The sequence below is a fragment of the Maniola hyperantus genome, chromosome 1 (assembly GCF_902806685.2).
Source record: "Maniola hyperantus chromosome 1, iAphHyp1.2, whole genome shotgun sequence".
Lineage (NCBI taxonomy): Eukaryota > Metazoa > Arthropoda > Insecta > Lepidoptera > Nymphalidae > Maniola > Maniola hyperantus.
Window position 1 is genome coordinate 4,945,356 of NC_048536.1, and position 17,609 is coordinate 4,962,964.

Below are 17,609 nucleotides of genomic sequence, written 5' to 3' on the forward strand. Positions count from 1 at the left end.
ACAGATGGCGTAGTAAAAATTTATTTATTTTAGACTAGCATTTTAATACTTCAAGTTTTTATGCTTGGAAGGACAACTTAAAATGCTTAAAACCAGCGTAAACTGTGAATACGGTCATTTATAATGTACCTATGGTTAATATTAAAAATTTGAAAGTGTGCTGTGTGTCTGTAATGTTTTCACAGCCCATCCGTTTTACTTATTATGACGCAGAGACAGCTTGCGTCCCGGAGACGGGATACCGGCTACTTTTTTTTCCAGAAAATAAAGAGTTCGCAAGGGATTAAAAAGTCTAAATTATCATCTCCATCTAGTGATTAAAAATATAGCATTTGCTACTAACCAACATTTTGATCCGTCATTTGCAAAAAAAACAAGGTCAAAGTTCGCAAATATGGGGTTGTTGCGTTTTTCAGCCAAACGGTAAGTTTTATCATGAGTCATGACTAATTACTTTAACTTTTATTATAGTTCCGGTGATGTTTAAATGCGGGGTACTCTGGCAAATTATGAAGAAAACGACTTTTGCAACTACATATTAGAATCCTAGGTAATGAATATTAGAATCCTGACTCTTAGGAGAAAAAGTATTAAGACAATTTTTATAGATAATTGCATGATCTACAATTTGACGCAATATATTTTTATGATAAAACTTACCGTTTGGCTGAAAAACGTTAAAAAACCCATATTTGCGAACTTTGACCTTGATTTTTTTTTTTGCAAATATTAGATCGATGGGGACTTTTTACATTTCATTTATAATGGTGTCCCAAACATTCGTACAAATTTTCAGCTCTATGCGAATTAATGTAACCTTACCCCTATTTTTTGAACTAAATTGACTGGATTCTGTAAAAGTCAATTATGTTACTGACCGTTCAAAGAGTATTTAATTACAACGCAGTTTTGTAACCTGATGACTAAGTATAGGTACCTATTCTAGTTTCTGTAACCTGTTGAAACATATCCTTTATCTATTTAACAGACCTTTGCTTTAGTGAAAGTTTAACAAAAGCCGTCAACCGTTTCTAAAGTAGGCACAGAAAAATAAATTTTTTGGTTTCAAAAAACAGACTTTCTACAATGTTAAAATATAGTTGAGCAATGAGTTATGGAATTAAATATTTCAAGCAATTAAATAACACTTGCTTTAACAGTGAAGGAAAACATCGTGATGACACCTGCATGCTATGCCTGCATGTGAGTTCTCCACAAAAAGGTGTGCGAAGTCTACCAATCCACACTGCACTATAGTGTGGTATACTGTGGCCTAAACTCTTTCTAATTATGAGAGGAGATCCGTGCCAGGGCCGACGATGGGTTGATCATGATGATGATGAATAAGTTATGGAATAGGTCAACTATAACCTATAACTAACTTGAAGTAAAGAGCAAGCACCTGTCCCGTTGTCATTACTATAGCTTCGATACCTTTTGATTTACTGTTGAAGTTTTGAGTGTAGGTACTAAGTCATTTTTTGTATGGAACTCGAAAAAACTATTAACTATTATTATTTGCGAGTCCCGAAGGCTCTTTGTGTGGACCAAGTCTTCGAGGATTGATGTCGAGAAGTTTTTTATTGCGATTTCTTTTATTCCTATGATTTTGGTTGGCGGTCATACTTTATTGGGAGGTTTGTATAGTTTTTAGTGAAAATTGTGGTCAGGACACGTAATGTGAGACTGGTAAAGCCAATTAATTTTGTTATTGAAATAAACTAAGTGATTTTATTAATGCGTGAATTCTAAAAGAGATTATCATTCTTCTTCCTCAATAGTCAATATACAATTAGTTACCTACCTACCTATAGTTTTACATTAAAATAAAGCAGTAAATATCTCTTCATAGGTCTATTATTTTTTATTTTAGTAAAGAGCTGTTTCTTCAAAAACACAGCTTGTGGCTATAAATAAAACAGATAAATTAAATTAACACGTCTACAACTTTCTATTGTGTAGGAATGGTATTTCATCTTATTCTTTTTGGGATTTTATTTACGAGCGACATTAATTATTATAAGAATCGCATACTGTGGAAATTTGTGCCAATGTTGGCTATAAATTTTTCACAAGGCTTTTAATGAATGGTGGTTGAACATTTGATCAAATGTTTGTGGAATTTTTATGATGGTGATATGGGTATGGTGATTGGTGCCACGCTGTCTGGGCCTGTGTGAGGTCCGTTGATCGATTGTGGGCTTTTAGTTTTTTTGTATCGTGACCATTTTTGTAGAACTGAACGGAATAGATTCTTTCATTGAGAAATAGATACCTACATTAGTTTTTTTTTTAAACTTTTAGTAGGTAATAATATTAGAGCCTATTACCGATAGAGTATAGTGGTCTATGGCCTCAGATCCTTATCATTTTGCAAGGAGGCCCGTGACAGTAGACTGTGGAGGGGTCTGGCGCGACGGGTTATGAATTGTGACGATGATGATCATGATTAGGTATAGCCATAATAGTCTTGTGACATAAGTACTCGTAGGTCTCCGACTTGCTCGTATTTCTCATTACTGAGGGACGTGACACCTTCTATTAGTCACATAATGGTAGGGATTTTCTTGGGGTACTTTTTGGGACCTACTAAGATCTACTGTGACCTTTCCGCATACGACTCTAACTAAAAATAGATTAAAACCTATTTATTGGTACAATATAATTGTATAGGTACAATACGTGTATAGGTACCTACCTAACTATTGTAATAAAATAACATTCTATTGGTACTTTGTATTATATAAAAATCTCCCCATATTAACTTTCTAGTACGCGCGTCACATTATTTGCAGTCATTACCGCGGCTCCATTGTTGAATGTGCTATGTCGTGCGAGGTCAATGTCCTGTGTCACTACACGTGAAAACTCAGCACCTTGTTTGCTTGTTTTAGCTCCTGGCTCTGAAATAAAGAAATACTTTAGGGCATGACTTACCTACGTTACGTGACTCATGCACGGACTGTTGGTTAGAAAGCATGTTATTATTTATTAAAATATAAAAAGAAAAGGTGACTGACTGACTAACTGATCTACCAACGCACAGCTCAAAGTACTAGACGGATCGGGCTGAAATTTGGCATGCAGATAGGTGTAGACTGTAGTATGCTTGGTAAGTATTATAGTGCTACGGCGAAAAACCAAGATTAATAGAAAAAATTTAATATAGATAACGGGTAAGTACTACATGCCACGATTAATTTGGCGTTTTTATTTGTCGATATTTCAACCCAATTGCATGGGTCGTGGTCACGACGGACTGCGGTGCTGCGAGAGATGAAGTTCGAGCTGTCAAGGGCAAAGGCAAACTACCTTATGGATTCGTCATGTCTGTCTGTCTGTCCGTCCGTATGTCACAGTCACTTTTTTCCGAAACTATAAGAACTATACTGTTGAAACCACTGTTGTATACTGTTGACTACGGTCCACGACCCGTGCAATTGGGTTGAAATATCGACAAATAAAAACGCCAAATTAATTGTGGTATGTACCTACTGTACCCGTTATCTACATTAAAATATTAGGTATGTCGTTAAACGACGAAATAAGCTTAAAATCATTAGATTAATGGAAAATTGCATTTATGTCACAAAATGTGATGAAGGTAAAGCAAAAGTGGCTTGTTTCAGCGTAGGAACAAAGACGGTGAGTTTGCACAAGTATTTATACACGGCGGACATCGACCTCGCACAACAAAACAAACAACAATGGTGACGCCGTAATGACTACACCTATGTGACGCGGATAACATACCACTAAGTTTTAACTAAGTTAATTTTTGCGTTCCGTACAAACTATAGTGCGAGAGGAAAGTAAACTACAAAAAACTTCATCCAAACTAATAATATCCATATCCATACTAATACCTACTATAAATGCGAAAGTATGTGTGTCTGTCTGCTAGCTTGTCGCGGCCCATGCATACCGGGGAAGGCATAGGCTACTTTTTATCCCGGAAAATCAAAGAGTTCCCACGGGACTTTCAACAACTTAAAAACCACGCGGACGAAGTCGCGGGCATCATCTAGTAATATTATAAATGTGTAGGTAAGCACGACTGTCTGTTTGTGTGCTAGCTTTTCAAGACCCATCTTCTTAACAGAGTCCCGGAAAATCAAAGATTTCCCACTGGATTTCTAAAAACATTGTCCACATGGGCGAAGTTGTGGGCGTTATGTACTAACAAAGGTACCTACTTAAAAAGGTACAAAGATAGCTTGCATCCTGGGGCATCATCTACCGACATACCTACTGATACGTAACTTTAGTAGACTGTAGATAACTTAATTCAAAGATATGTACAGCAATTCTTTATATTTACTTCTTTTAACAATTCTTTATATTCAACTTTTCCAGAGTAGGTAAGTATTACCTACTGCATTTTACTATAGTGCTTAGGGCAATTTTCTTATTTTATCACGTGCCTAAAAAATTCACGTGTGATTTGTCAAAGACCTGTCTATATCTATATCATATATATTGAACAGGTAGGTATATCTTAAAGATAAAGTCAAACAATTCTTAAAAGTTTATCGTTTAACAAATATGAGGTGTGTAAAACATTTTATTAGCAATAAATTACAACTCCACGCCGTTGAATGTAAAAATGAAATTAAAAACAAACCATTAAACCATTTTATACGAGATTCCCTAACAAGGACGCTTCCCTTAACCGGATCGGGAGCACACCTGGGTACTCGAAATTTACCCTAAAAGGTCTCAAACGACAAATCGTTCCAATACTAAAATGGCATAACTCACAAGCGAATCACCGAAAAGCATATTTAATTTGAATAGTGATACGATTGAAATCAGATTTACGTAGGATAAGCGAGTTGGTAGCAATGGACATAAGTCGTTCCGGAAGCGAGGCGAGTTGAGATGGTAGATTTTAAAAATGGAACGTTTGATTTGCATTTGAATAAGAGCCCCCGGCGACCCAGGTGCGCGCCGGTACAGCGAGACAGAAAAGTTTTTAAAAATATTTTTTCAAGTGAAATTAATATGTATGACCATTTGTAATTGACAGTGGTAGTCCGATATGATTAGCATACGCATTAAAGTTGATTCAAAGTTTAATTTTGGTTACAGGTTTATAAAAAGTCGAGTCCAGATTGACCGCTCACTGCTTTAAGGATTTAGACCATCGATAAATATCTGTATTATTATATTTAGGTGAATGAATTTTTTTTAGAAAATAAGTTACACATTTTTAAAGGTAGATACTTAACTAAGCATTTTGTTTATGAATGTACATTCATTAGGTCGGGAGTTCCTGTGATTTTACGCATATGACAATAAGTTCTAAGTGATAAAATAACACGTGTAATACTTCTTACAGAAACGCGGCAGTAAATAATGTAATCGACTTTTAGAATGAGATTTCGGCTTTGTAGAGCGTTGTCGCTGTCACTTATACCAAAGTAACGTTTTGTCGGTCTCAATGATAGAGACAATGCTGTACAAAACATGTTGATGTACATTATTTCCTACCTATTTATATATATTTATTATTTTAGTCGATTTGGTCTAGGCAGCGCAAGCTCTCGGCGTGTAGAAGCCCCTGTAAGAGACCTATGTCCTGTGTCCAGCTGTGGACGTTTATCGGTTGATGACGATAACGACAATGTCAAGGTTAGATTTACTCTAGTAAACACATGACTACATTTTGTAGAGTTGTTTTGCAATAGTATTATTATCTTTTTTCAAAAACTTACGTTTGTTTCTAAAAAAATGTTTGTAAAGATTTCCCTAAACCAAAAGGTTGGTGCTTCCTTGTACATACAATATCAGGCGGATCAATTTACCCGTAATCAAGTTCGGGTGCACGCACGACGAGCTTGGGAACGCAATAAGAAAGCCGAGTCCACTAAACATATTTTTTTACCATTCAAGTAGGGCGTGTTTGAGGTAAGGTCTTGTTCTGCCCTCATTGTTTGATTTTTATTATTATCTCGAACAAAGAGCGCGTAAACGGTAGCATGAGCTATCGGCGCTTCTGATCAACCTTATACTATTTTATTTTAATTTTTAGGGTTCCATACCGCAAAAGGAAAAAGGAACCCTTATAGGATCACATAGGATCCTTCTGTCCGTCTGTGTGTATAGGGTATTTCACGTTGACCTAGAATCATGAATTTTGTCAGGTAGTAGGTAGGCAGTATAGGTCTTATAGGTAGCACAAGTAAAGGAAAAATCCAAAAACCGTGAATTTGTGGTTAGGTACATCACAAAAAAAATTAAAATGTGTTAACAAAATAATTAATTTACTAAATCACATAGGTAAGTAGATGGCGCAGTCCGTCATTAACTTGCAGTGTTCTACATAAAAGTGTTAGGTATATCTTGTACGATGGTACGGAACCCTTCGTGTGCGAGTCCGTCTCACACTTGATTGGTTTTTTTCTTGACGAAAAACGAGATGCGTTGCGGGCGATACGCGATATGAGGATTTCTTATTTTCGCTGTGTTCGTGATGCGACGCGACTTTTGAAGGAAAGTAGGTACGCGATCTTCTTTTGTTCGCGGGAGCGATAATATCTTGTAGGTACGTACCAGATTACAGATTTGCTAATAATGATGAATATTTATCAGAAGCTTCCAGACGTACTGTACCTACGTGTCGTTTTATGTTCTCAATCTGAGCCTCCCTACGTTGGTATTTACCTAATATCTACGATTAAAGGTCAGTACGTGATATGAAAAAAGTTACACTTGCTGAACATTTTTGTAGGTAGGTAGAGCGTTTTTTTTGGTATTATAATAATAGGTTTTAAAGAATCTATAATCTTTATTAATCTAAGCAAATATTTGTTCATTTATGTTACACACTTTCTTGAGGAAATAGATTTAGTTTTAAGTGCAATTAAAATATCAATTATCACCACTATATCATTTTACAAACCCAACAACCGACAATCAAAAATTGTAAATATATTATTTTGAATAAATTACTATACTTCTAATAAAACTGTAACGGGACGATTTCTAAAATATATTTTGAAAATTTGAATCGGGGGAAACATTACTATCGATATAGATCCAAAAACAATTTTTTTAAGTTTTTGTCTGTCTGTGCCCGCATCACGCGAAAACTACTGAACGGATTTTAAAGAAAGTTGGTAGCTGATAGTCCTGTGGGTTAATATTAGGGTAGTTTTTATGCCGAAAAAATTAGGGATTTTTCAGGTTACGGGATCCATTTTTTTATCGATTTTACTTCATAACTCATTTCATTGGTTTCATTAGTATTCAGAACATTTCACGAGGAATGTGTAAATAAGTAGGTAGATTCTAATAGACATAACAGATTAATACCCATATTTTGTTCATAACTACCCATGCCATAATATAATTGCGCAAATGTGTTTGTTAGTCGGTTCGTCCTTCAATCACGTCGCATCGGAACAAAGACTCGACGTAATTTTTTTTGACTGTGACAGGCTACTTTTTACCCCGGAAAATTCACACAGGATTTTTAAAAACCTGAATCCACACGGACGAAGTCGCGGACATCAGCTAGTTTTGAATAAAATACTGAAGTCCGACTGGCACTTGACCGGTATTTTTGTGTAAACTCACAGTAATGTAATGCTCAAAATCGAATCCTAAATTCGACATTACATGTAAAATGCTCCTGGTCAGTCCGCACCTTTATGATGTGTCTGAAGGAACAACTGTGTAGTATTGCTTAGGTACTAAGTACTATGTAGATACCTCGTTGACGGAAGGCGTAGTGTCTGTGAAAATGCAAACGGAATGTGAAAGTATCTAGCTTGGTTGCTTTCCCTCGGTCTTGTGTTTTAATGTTAGGTAAGCGTAACGTGCTCTGCTCTGTATGTTGTACACATAATATAATGTTACTGAAATTGTAGGATCTACAATGTTTACAATGTTTTGAATAGAATAGAATTAATCTACATAAATACCTAAATTATAAGGAGAAACTGACATAGATAATAATATAAGATTGGTTTTTGTTGGGTTTTGTTATGAAAATCAAATCGAAGTAAAATCAAAATTTTCTAGAGTCTAGACTGATTTACTGATTGACTGGTTAATAAGTTAGATTTTCAGTAATTTTTAAAAAACATCTGTTTTTGTGAGTTATCAGTTAAGGTTACTGTGACGGTCGCTACAGGTTCTTCGGTTCTTCCTGTTGTACGGTCGAACCTATGGTGAACAGTGGCGTGCAGGTCATAGAGGCATAAATGCACTGCTTACCCCAGTTGTAATATAGCTCAATGCAAATTTTACATTATGACCTGCCAGTAAACAGGTTCCTACCTAACTAATGCCTACCCTGTGCACGCCACTGATGGTGAACATGAAACAAACTGATGTCACACTGCTCCCGTACAGTACCTACAGAGTAATCTCATTAGGTACTAATCTACATTATTATAATGTTAAACGTTAGTATATATAAATATATAAATCACATAATTCTTCGTGTAGATATTATTATCTAAGCTTTTCATGTTAAAATTAATTAGCTCTCGAATAATTTCATCGAAGCGTCGACGAAGTAATATCGTTCCATGATTAAAATTTCCTACAAAATATTATTAAAGGCACTCAGCTTAATTTGCCAGCATTACGTACGCTCGGGTGTTTATTGGCGCTGAGAAATTAATATTTCGCGCCGATATCAAAAGTTCACGCTCAACTAGCCACCCCCGGGGGTCGGCAATAACTACACTTCGGACGAATTGTCGCAGGTAAGCGACAAATGCGCTTATATTATTATTTTTCACCTTGTATTGCCGAGATCAAACGTCGTCGTGGTTACGCTCCGAGGCGACGGGGTGCGAGGGGAGCGGTGCGAATTATTCACGTGCCATAAAGCGCAAATTACATCGCCAGCACGTGACGGTGCAATATGACATAGCGATCCTCCCGCGAGACGATCTAAAACAATCGCCACTGGGTGCCGAGCGCGGCAGTATTTAAAATATTGAAAATTTACAGCTCCCACTTTCCGATATTAAATTTCCTCGAAACCTATTGAAAATCGGAGCTACATTCATATTGATAAATTGCAATTAAAATGTCCGTACACGTAGCATCCAATTATAAAGACGGGTAGGTATATTTTCCGGGAAGCGATTACTTCGACGCCACTAAACAAATAGTGTTATTGGGGTCGGGTGTTATGGGCGCTTCTGCGGAGTACCTATTAAATTCTGAATGCGAGGTTAATCCGCAATTACCGCCTAGTTATCGCCGGAAGACGGCGGAGATAGTTAGGGCCCGGAAAATATTCCGTTCACTAATTATTCCGCGTAATTAAACGCAGCATTATCGCGCGCCGCCGCCACCTGCCTCATTGTGCGAATGTGATTTACGGCGAACCCGCCGCGATTCCGTCGCGATTCCAAAGCTCCGGGCTCTTTTTGCACCAATTAATTGTCGAATTGCTCGTATATATTAATTGCTATGAAATTAATGTGAAGAGTCCCGATCGATGAGTTATGCTCCCGCGAACAACTAATCGTGTTAACTGCTCCTGAACTGTGAAATTTTGCCTCATTGCAATGAACGCGTGGGGACTGCAATTTCTTTTGTGCGAAGGACTGCCTAATCTGTATACTTACGTACTAATTAATCAATATTATTTTTAATATAAAAACAATACCTAAATTGCCACAATAGATAGGTGTCATCGTTCCAGGCTTAGATAAATTACTCGTAAGTAGGTATGGCACGTTTGTGGTTCCAAACAAGCAATGTTAGGATATCAATCTATACCGACAAAAGCAAAGCTTTTTATCCCGGAAAAATCAAAGAGTTTCCACGGGATTTAAAATGTCTACCTATTTTACCTACTGAATTTCATAAGTCGCATTAATTGTTTAAACCTCTAATACACAGCGAAGATTATGATACAGAGGTTCAACGAAGTCGTCTCGAACGGGCCTACTGGTAGTTATAGTTAAAGCCGTCTCTTGAAGGATCGTTCGTCGTGGTCGTCATTTACCAGGAGATCAAAGGCGTAGGACTACTGTGCCTCTTTTTATACTGTGTCTCTACGTAGACGCAAAATGTAATCACAACGAAAGCAGAAATGATGCAAAGCAGTAAACTTGGGCAGATGAAAAAATAATACTACAATATGGGCTCGGTTAATGGGTCCACTCTTGTTGCGGAAGGCGCTCTCTAATTTGCTCCGGAGTAGGTACTTACTTCCTCTTATTTTTCCGTCGCCATCTCGGCGAAGATAGCCTGCTGCTTACTCCTTGCGCTTGTAAAAAATGTAAAAAAATTAATAAAAATTGTATTGCGAAATGTAAAAAAATAATGTTTCTATGTTCAGATCTAGGATGTTCGAGGTAACGAGTAAGGTTTGTGTTTATATTATAATAGGATAGATTACTTATTATTTATTAGGACCAATTTTGTATCTACTCGTACCTCCTTATAATTTAAGGTACAAAGTAAGGTAGCTTAGGGCTCAAAAAAAATCCAGTTTTTATTTTTGTTTTAGAAGACACATTAGGTATGTAAGTACGAAGAATTTGTTGTGTAACACGCAAACCATAAAGTGAAAAAGCTTATCGTGTGTACTAGACTATCACACTTAGTAATATTATAAAGGCGTTCTGGATAGTTTCGCGGGATTAAAAAAATTCTATATCCACGCAAACTAAGTCGCGGGCATCAGCTAGTTAAATATAATATACTCGTAAGTTACAAGTAGGTATGTAACTTAAAACAGAAACTTTTGTATCTGTTTTAGAGAAGAAAAAATGTTTTTGTAAACCGTTAAGTATGTAAGCGGCCTACAAACATTGTTGCAGATTCATTAGGCACTCACATTGCTCTCCACATTTTTTCTAACTATTAACATTTCTACTAAGGAGATATTTCTTTATGCAACTATATCAGAAAATGTAAGCTCATTTGACATAACGACGAATTGCCAGTGGTTACACGCAAACCATGAACTATGAAGTGAAAAAAACTCATCACGTAGGTACTGTAGATATTAACAGCCGCACTCAGAGTCACTAATCGTTACTTAAGATTGAGTTAAAACGAGACAGATTTATGTGAGAGATACTATAGCTCTGTCTCGCAAGCGACTCTGAGTAGGTACGGCTGTAAGTGTATTATAATTAAAAGTTACATGACTGTAACTTACAATAGTTTCTATTGTACCTATCTGTTTTAGAACAAAAAAAACATGTTTTTGTAAGCCGTTATGTAAATAGCCTACAAACTCTAACATAACACTCAGTGTGGACTCAGTAGATAGGTACAAGACATTGTTGCAGATTCATTAGGCACTCACATTTCTCTCCACATTTTTTCTAACTATTAACATTTCTGCCATTTCTTTATGCAACTATATCAGAAAATGTAAGCTCATTAGTAATTACGGGGTGCGGACGCAGCTAAATATTTTCTCGGGCGCGCCGGCCGCAGTAATTAAAAGAGCGGAGGTCACCCGCTGGAGGGCTGGGGAAAATCAAAAATTATTGTCCACATATTTTCTTGAAAGAAATATTTTCCCCATAATAAGGACTCTTCATTATGTGCGCTTATTTTTGGTCGGGAAAACATTTATTTATTCCTGCAGTTTTAATGTAGGCGTAGTTTTATTCGTAAGTATACATTGGGGCCGATTCTCTAGTACACAATCTCTAAACTAAACTAAATTAACTGGTCTAAATCTAGTGCTTTCCTATCCCGCAAGCAACATTATGAAAGGGATAGCAATAGATTTAGACGTACCATTTTAGTTTAGCTTAGAGTTTGTGTACAACGGAATTAGCCACATTACCTACCTATATAGGTAGGTTTTATATTTTCAGACTTAACTATTTTACGGATTTAATAGATTGGTATTCAGTTGTGTTGGTAATAAAATAAAGCAATGCCTCTATGTTCAGGGTTCCCGAATAGGTAAGCATACCTAGTTTATTTATAGGTTAGGTCAATTGTCCTACGTTTTTCTTCAGTACTACTCGTGCGCAATAAGTTGAGACCTGGGGGGGGGGGGGGTGACGCCACAGACGCGTGGTTGTACTGTAGACAAAAATCGGAGCGCGTCGTCGTTGCGTGACGTAAGCAAGTACGAGACTAAGATGTTAAAAAAATGGCGTTGTCTACAGTACAACACGGGAGCTTGAGGGGAAGTTACAGGGCAAGCGGGCGGAGGGTTGCATTCCAGGCGAGTCTCAACTTATCGCGCACGGGTAGTACTTACTAATCGACTCTATTAGATTTTTACGACACTGACGAACAGTTTTCAATCAGTCTAATTGATTTACTTTAATAGGTACTCGTAATATTGTAGATAATTCAAGAGTATGCAAAAATGAAAAACCCTTGTACTCATTCTGAGAGGTGACCCGTGCCCAGTAGTGAACCGGCAATGGGTTAATGATGATGATGATGATAACATAGTTCATTGAGTAGATAGAAACATGGTTAACGAAAGTGTAAAAAAAGAAAAATATTTCCTTATTCAAGCGATCGTCGAAAACGCTGGTGATTCTAAAAAGTTTAAAATCATAAACGCGACGACCTCAAAAGTCATGGGAATCATTCCAAAACTCTTTCCAATTTCACAGCATCCATTCTCAAATGATAGCGCAGTCATCCCCCACTGCGGCAATACTTACCGTAATGCCGCAAACATTAATCGCGAAAAGCATTTTCTTAATGAGGTAAAAAAACAACCTAGCCTTAAGCTTCGCCCACACCTGTGCGACTTTAGCACGATTTATGCCAGATCTTGTCGACTTGAAGCCTGGACGTGGACGCGGCAAAAAGAAGTCGTCTCGACAGCGACTGCTTGTTATAGGTACCTACTTAGTTGTAGAAAATTCCACATACCTCACATAGATGACGACCTCCCTGGCGTAATATGGGCGCTGTGGTCTTATAAATGGGAGGCCACAAGGTCGATCCCCGGCAGGAGCAATTTAGGATTTTATAATTTCTTAATTGTCACTGGTCTAGCCTGACGGGAGACTAGTTACCACCCTACCGGCAAAGCTGTGCTGTCAAGCTTTTTGGCGTTCCGGTACGATGCCGTGTAGAAACCGATAAAAACCGAACCGATAAGTATCTAGAGGTATAATAAAAACTGCCAAGTTAGCCCGCTACCATCTTAGACTGCATTGTCACTTACCACCAAGTGACATCGCAGTCAATGGCTAATGTAATGGAATAAAAAAAACCACGGTCTTGTGTAGCTTATGACCAGCAGTTCCCTACAAGTGAGACACGCTTTGGTCATCTATCCATCCCCGAACACTGTGTTTTCAGGGCGAGGTCGCCATTCCACTTAGGGGTATCATTTCTCCAAGTTTATCCTGCCCATTGCTAGAACTTTTAAGTGATGTGATAGGAAAATGGCACGATTTTTTATTTATTAATATTATAGACCAGCGCTTGGCTGCAATCAGATCTGGTGGTAATGTGATGATGCAGCCTAAGATGTAGCGCGATTACCTAGAAGATGCCTATTCACTCTTGACTTGAGGGTACCCATATTATAATTGGAGGGGAAAACTGATGCTGGAAGGGTGTTCCAAATCTTAGCTCCAATTAAAAATGAGGAGACAAATCGCTTCATAAGTACGTATCCGTGGAATTTCGACTACGTACGGGTGCAGACCTTGGCGATGCCTTGCGGACGATAGTAGAAAGGTGAAGGAGGAACCAGGTCGAAAAGTTCTTCAGCACACTCTCCGAAATATACTATAAATGCTTAGTGCTGCAAATTTGGTTTTACCATGGTAGCACCAAAATTTACTTAGCTAACAGGTATAAAGCGAAATATTTACCTTGATTCTAGTTACACACTTATCAATGACTGATCACGTAATAATCAAACATGTAGAATACCCATAATATTATGATAAAGTTTTAAAGTTAACACAATAAAATTAAGGTCAAAATTCAACTGTGAGTTCTGCGATGCTGCGACAATATTATTAAAGGTCATTAAAGAAAAATCATGTGCAACGTCATGCATCCGAGAATCACGTCGCTTCAGCTTTGGTCGCGAATGTGCGGGCAGCGCTTTGACTCGCGACAGTAAAGCAGGAGCGAGCAAACCTTAATGACACCTCCTGAAAAGGCGGGATGAGTTATTTTGGAGAGCAAAAGGCGCACGTCAAGTGACGCGGTTGTTTCACGCGGGGCGTTTTGTTCAACTAACGAGGTCAATAGTTGAACGTTTACAGCTCGCGGCGCGTCGGTAACAAGTTCCCGTACCTATTTGTTGTTCTAAGATCCCTGTTTTTTTTTTCAGTAAATTGGAGAGGTTTCTACCTGTAATTTTTATTAGTTGAGTTTTGCATTTTGCCTAGTCTGTTCATCACCATAATTATTAACCGACTAGCTGATGCCCGCGACTTCCCGCGTGGAATGAGGTTTTTTAAAAATCCCGTGGGAACTCTTTGATTTTCCGAGATAAAAAGTAGCCTATGTCCTCTCCAGGTCTTTATCTATGCCCATGCAAAAAATCACGTCAATCCGTTGCACCGTTGCGACGTGATTGAAGGACAAACCAACAAACTAACAAACAAACACACTTACGCATTTCTAATAGGGGTACTGATGGACGTCCATCTGCTGAGCATAGGTATCTTGTAGGGACTTCCTCACGCAACGCTCTTGGGTCGCCTGCATTCAACGGCTCCGTGGGACTCGTTTGATATCGTCTTAGTGGGAGGTCTTCCAACGCTGTGCTTTCTGGTGTGAGGTCGCCATTCCAGCACCTTGGGACGCCAACGTCTACCTATCGGTTTTGTTTCAAATGGTCTATTTGTTGTATGTTGTCAGATGTCCCATCACTGAAATTTAAAAGTTCCGAGTAGGTACCCTCACATGACGCTATCACTGTTGCTATCAGCGCCAAATTGGCCAAAATCAAGTAGTTTCGAAAACAGGTCGGCAATCGTAAGTCTAGCGTACTTACCCACTTTTATTAGTAGAGGTCAGTAGTTTTCCATTATCTGATTTCCGTAATTACTTTCATGTATAAAGCAGCGTAGACTGTCGAAGACTTGGGGTACAGGTTACTATCGAAAAAAATAATAACTTGCACTGAATTTAAATTTTGGAACAACTCTATTGACAAGCAATTACCAATATTACTTAGCGAATCGCGCCAGATGGCGTTAGGGTGATTATTTAAAAATCACTGCACATTGTTCGGCACACAACTAATTGCAGGGAAAGTGGGGTGGCGTGGGCCATGAGTAAATCATTTTCTAATAGAATTGCATATGAAATACGAGCGTTGGGTTGCTTGTTTACTAAACAGGAATTAATTTATTGTAATGATGCTTATCACTTAAAGCTAGGGTTTGTTCTAAAACATTGAAAATATATTTTCAAGAACTTCAGCTAGTCAGGCATCTCTGTATTATTATTTTTATTTTAAAAATTGTAATTTCTTTCACAATATTTTGATAATTAAAGAAATTTTCCTTCTTTTCCAGAATGGATTTCGTAATGAGGACCAAAACAAGGATGTGAGTATTTAAACTGTGCCCACTAGCAATAAAACTTGCAGAAGTTAGCTCCGACAAGTCACTTGCAATGTGGAAACACAAAACAGCAAATCCTATGTCCAAATCAAAACCTATACAAGTGTTATAAATACTAAAAGTTGCAGAAGTACCTACGTTCTTTACATCACAATCACAACTGATTCCTACAAGTTTTATTGCTATTGAATAGGTACAGCATAAAGTTAAAAATAATGATTTTGCAACTAGACGATGCCCGCGTTTTCGTTCGCGTGGCTTTAGATTTTGGGATTTAGAGGAAGGTATATGGAATACGTAGTAGGTAGCCTAACTTATTCTATATTATTAGACGTAGCTATAAGAATATGTACCTACTTACTTATTATAAAAAGGTGGTGATTCTTACCATTGGTCCAAGCGCAAGTTAAAAAATTCTTGACATGGTAGAGTCTCCAACCGAACGATATTCTGAAAAATAAAATTTGTCTCCTCAACATATCAAACTGAATCAGTATCATAGAAGATAGTCAGAATCTGCAAGATATTAGAAGATATTAAGGTGAAGCCTAAGAAGACTACAAGAAGATTTATCTCATTAGATTAAGCAAGCAAGACCAGCTATTAATACTCGACCGTGTCGGTTTAATATCGTCATCCTCAATTGAATGATTCAAATTGAATCGTTGAATCAATGCCCTATTTCCGGCGAATCAGATTCGTTTCCTTTTTACCCGCTGTTCATTTGTCAATACATTTCGTCGTTCGAGAGACCTTTAATTTGTAGATTGGTTTTAATATAGTCGAGTGTTTTGTAATTTATAGATAGATACCTACTTAGATAGGTATTACGTAGGTCTTTTGTTAGTAAAATCAGACATTGTAACTTTTTTTTGGCTGCAGGTTTTCGATTTGTCCATGATGATCTATTGTGTTAAAGAAGTTAAGATCAAAAATAAAACTCGAGGGGCAAAACTCATAAAATTGTTTTTTGAAATATTCGTATACATACGCGTAGTGATATAGACTACATAGAGAGAGAGAGAGACACAGACTATACACCTAGATATTGACATGGGGTTTAGGTACGCATGTACGCACCTTTTGATAAAACCTTTTGGTAAGTATGACCGTGCTGTCAAATAATGGCGGCCCGTTCCGTGAGCAGGATAGGACTAGCTATGGATGGTGATGAGTGATGATAATGTTAGCAGGGTTGGTAAATAAATCCAATTTTCGTACTTCTCTGCGGCATGGTAGCGGAATATTAGGGTAGGTATACGCACATCCATAGAGAATTAAACCTCAAGAGTACGTTTATACTGGGTTTTGCATGAAAATAAAATCGGGGGACAGGGGAGAATGCTTTGTTGTTATTGGTGGACTTAAAAGTCAAGACAACGTGCGAAATGAGGGTACCGAACGGGCGTGGACCGACTTTTATGCTAAGCAACTGCCTAAGCTTGGCGATCGTGGGTGTCCAGCTATAAGGTGGTGGTCTGTGCTCACATGACACATCATACCTTCTTACCGTTCACGTAACGAAGATACATAAGCCTGCATGTGTGCATTCAAGGTTCAAAATCGGAAATTCGGACCTCTCGGTTTAAAATATTTAAACTCGAAATATTATAGTTTCTAAAAATAGGGAAGACCGATAAAAATGAGAAAAAAATCACTCAGACATTTTTTATGGAAATGTCCGCATAAAAATGAGGTATTGCATTTTATAGGTCGTAAAAGTTATCGTTCCACTTCGCGTAACAAAATCCACTATATGACTGCGTTCGGTCATCTCGAGATTATCGGGCATGGTGAGAAATTCCCACTTTGTTTCCAAGCCATCAGCGCCCGAATGCCTTTTTTGCCAAAAAGCTTTATCACTTCCGTGGGGACATGCGAAGGTGTCACGGAACAACGTAAAATGGAAGTGTCTATTATGTTAAAGAAAATAGCGAAAACGACAAAAAGTTTGACATCAAAAATAGCTCTTCCGACTGGTCTAGCAATAGTTTTTCTATTTGATTTGTCTATTACAACTTTTGAATATTCTAATTTGGACAGCACTGATTTTTTCGTTCAACTGTAAAGCCCTTTACGAACAAAAATTTACTTTCT

The 17,609-nt window shown here is 37.6% G+C and overlaps 1 long non-coding RNA gene across 1 annotated transcript in view; it reads left to right on the forward strand.

The window, feature by feature from the left end:
* Window positions 1–17,609, forward strand: part of LOC138403209 (uncharacterized) — a 394,515-nt gene that overhangs the window by 145,037 nt on the left and 231,869 nt on the right. Inside the window, exon 3 of the long non-coding RNA XR_011237494.1 lies at window positions 15,465–15,497. This is a non-coding gene — a long non-coding RNA (uncharacterized lncRNA). The remainder of the gene's footprint in view (window positions 1–15,464; window positions 15,498–17,609) is intronic.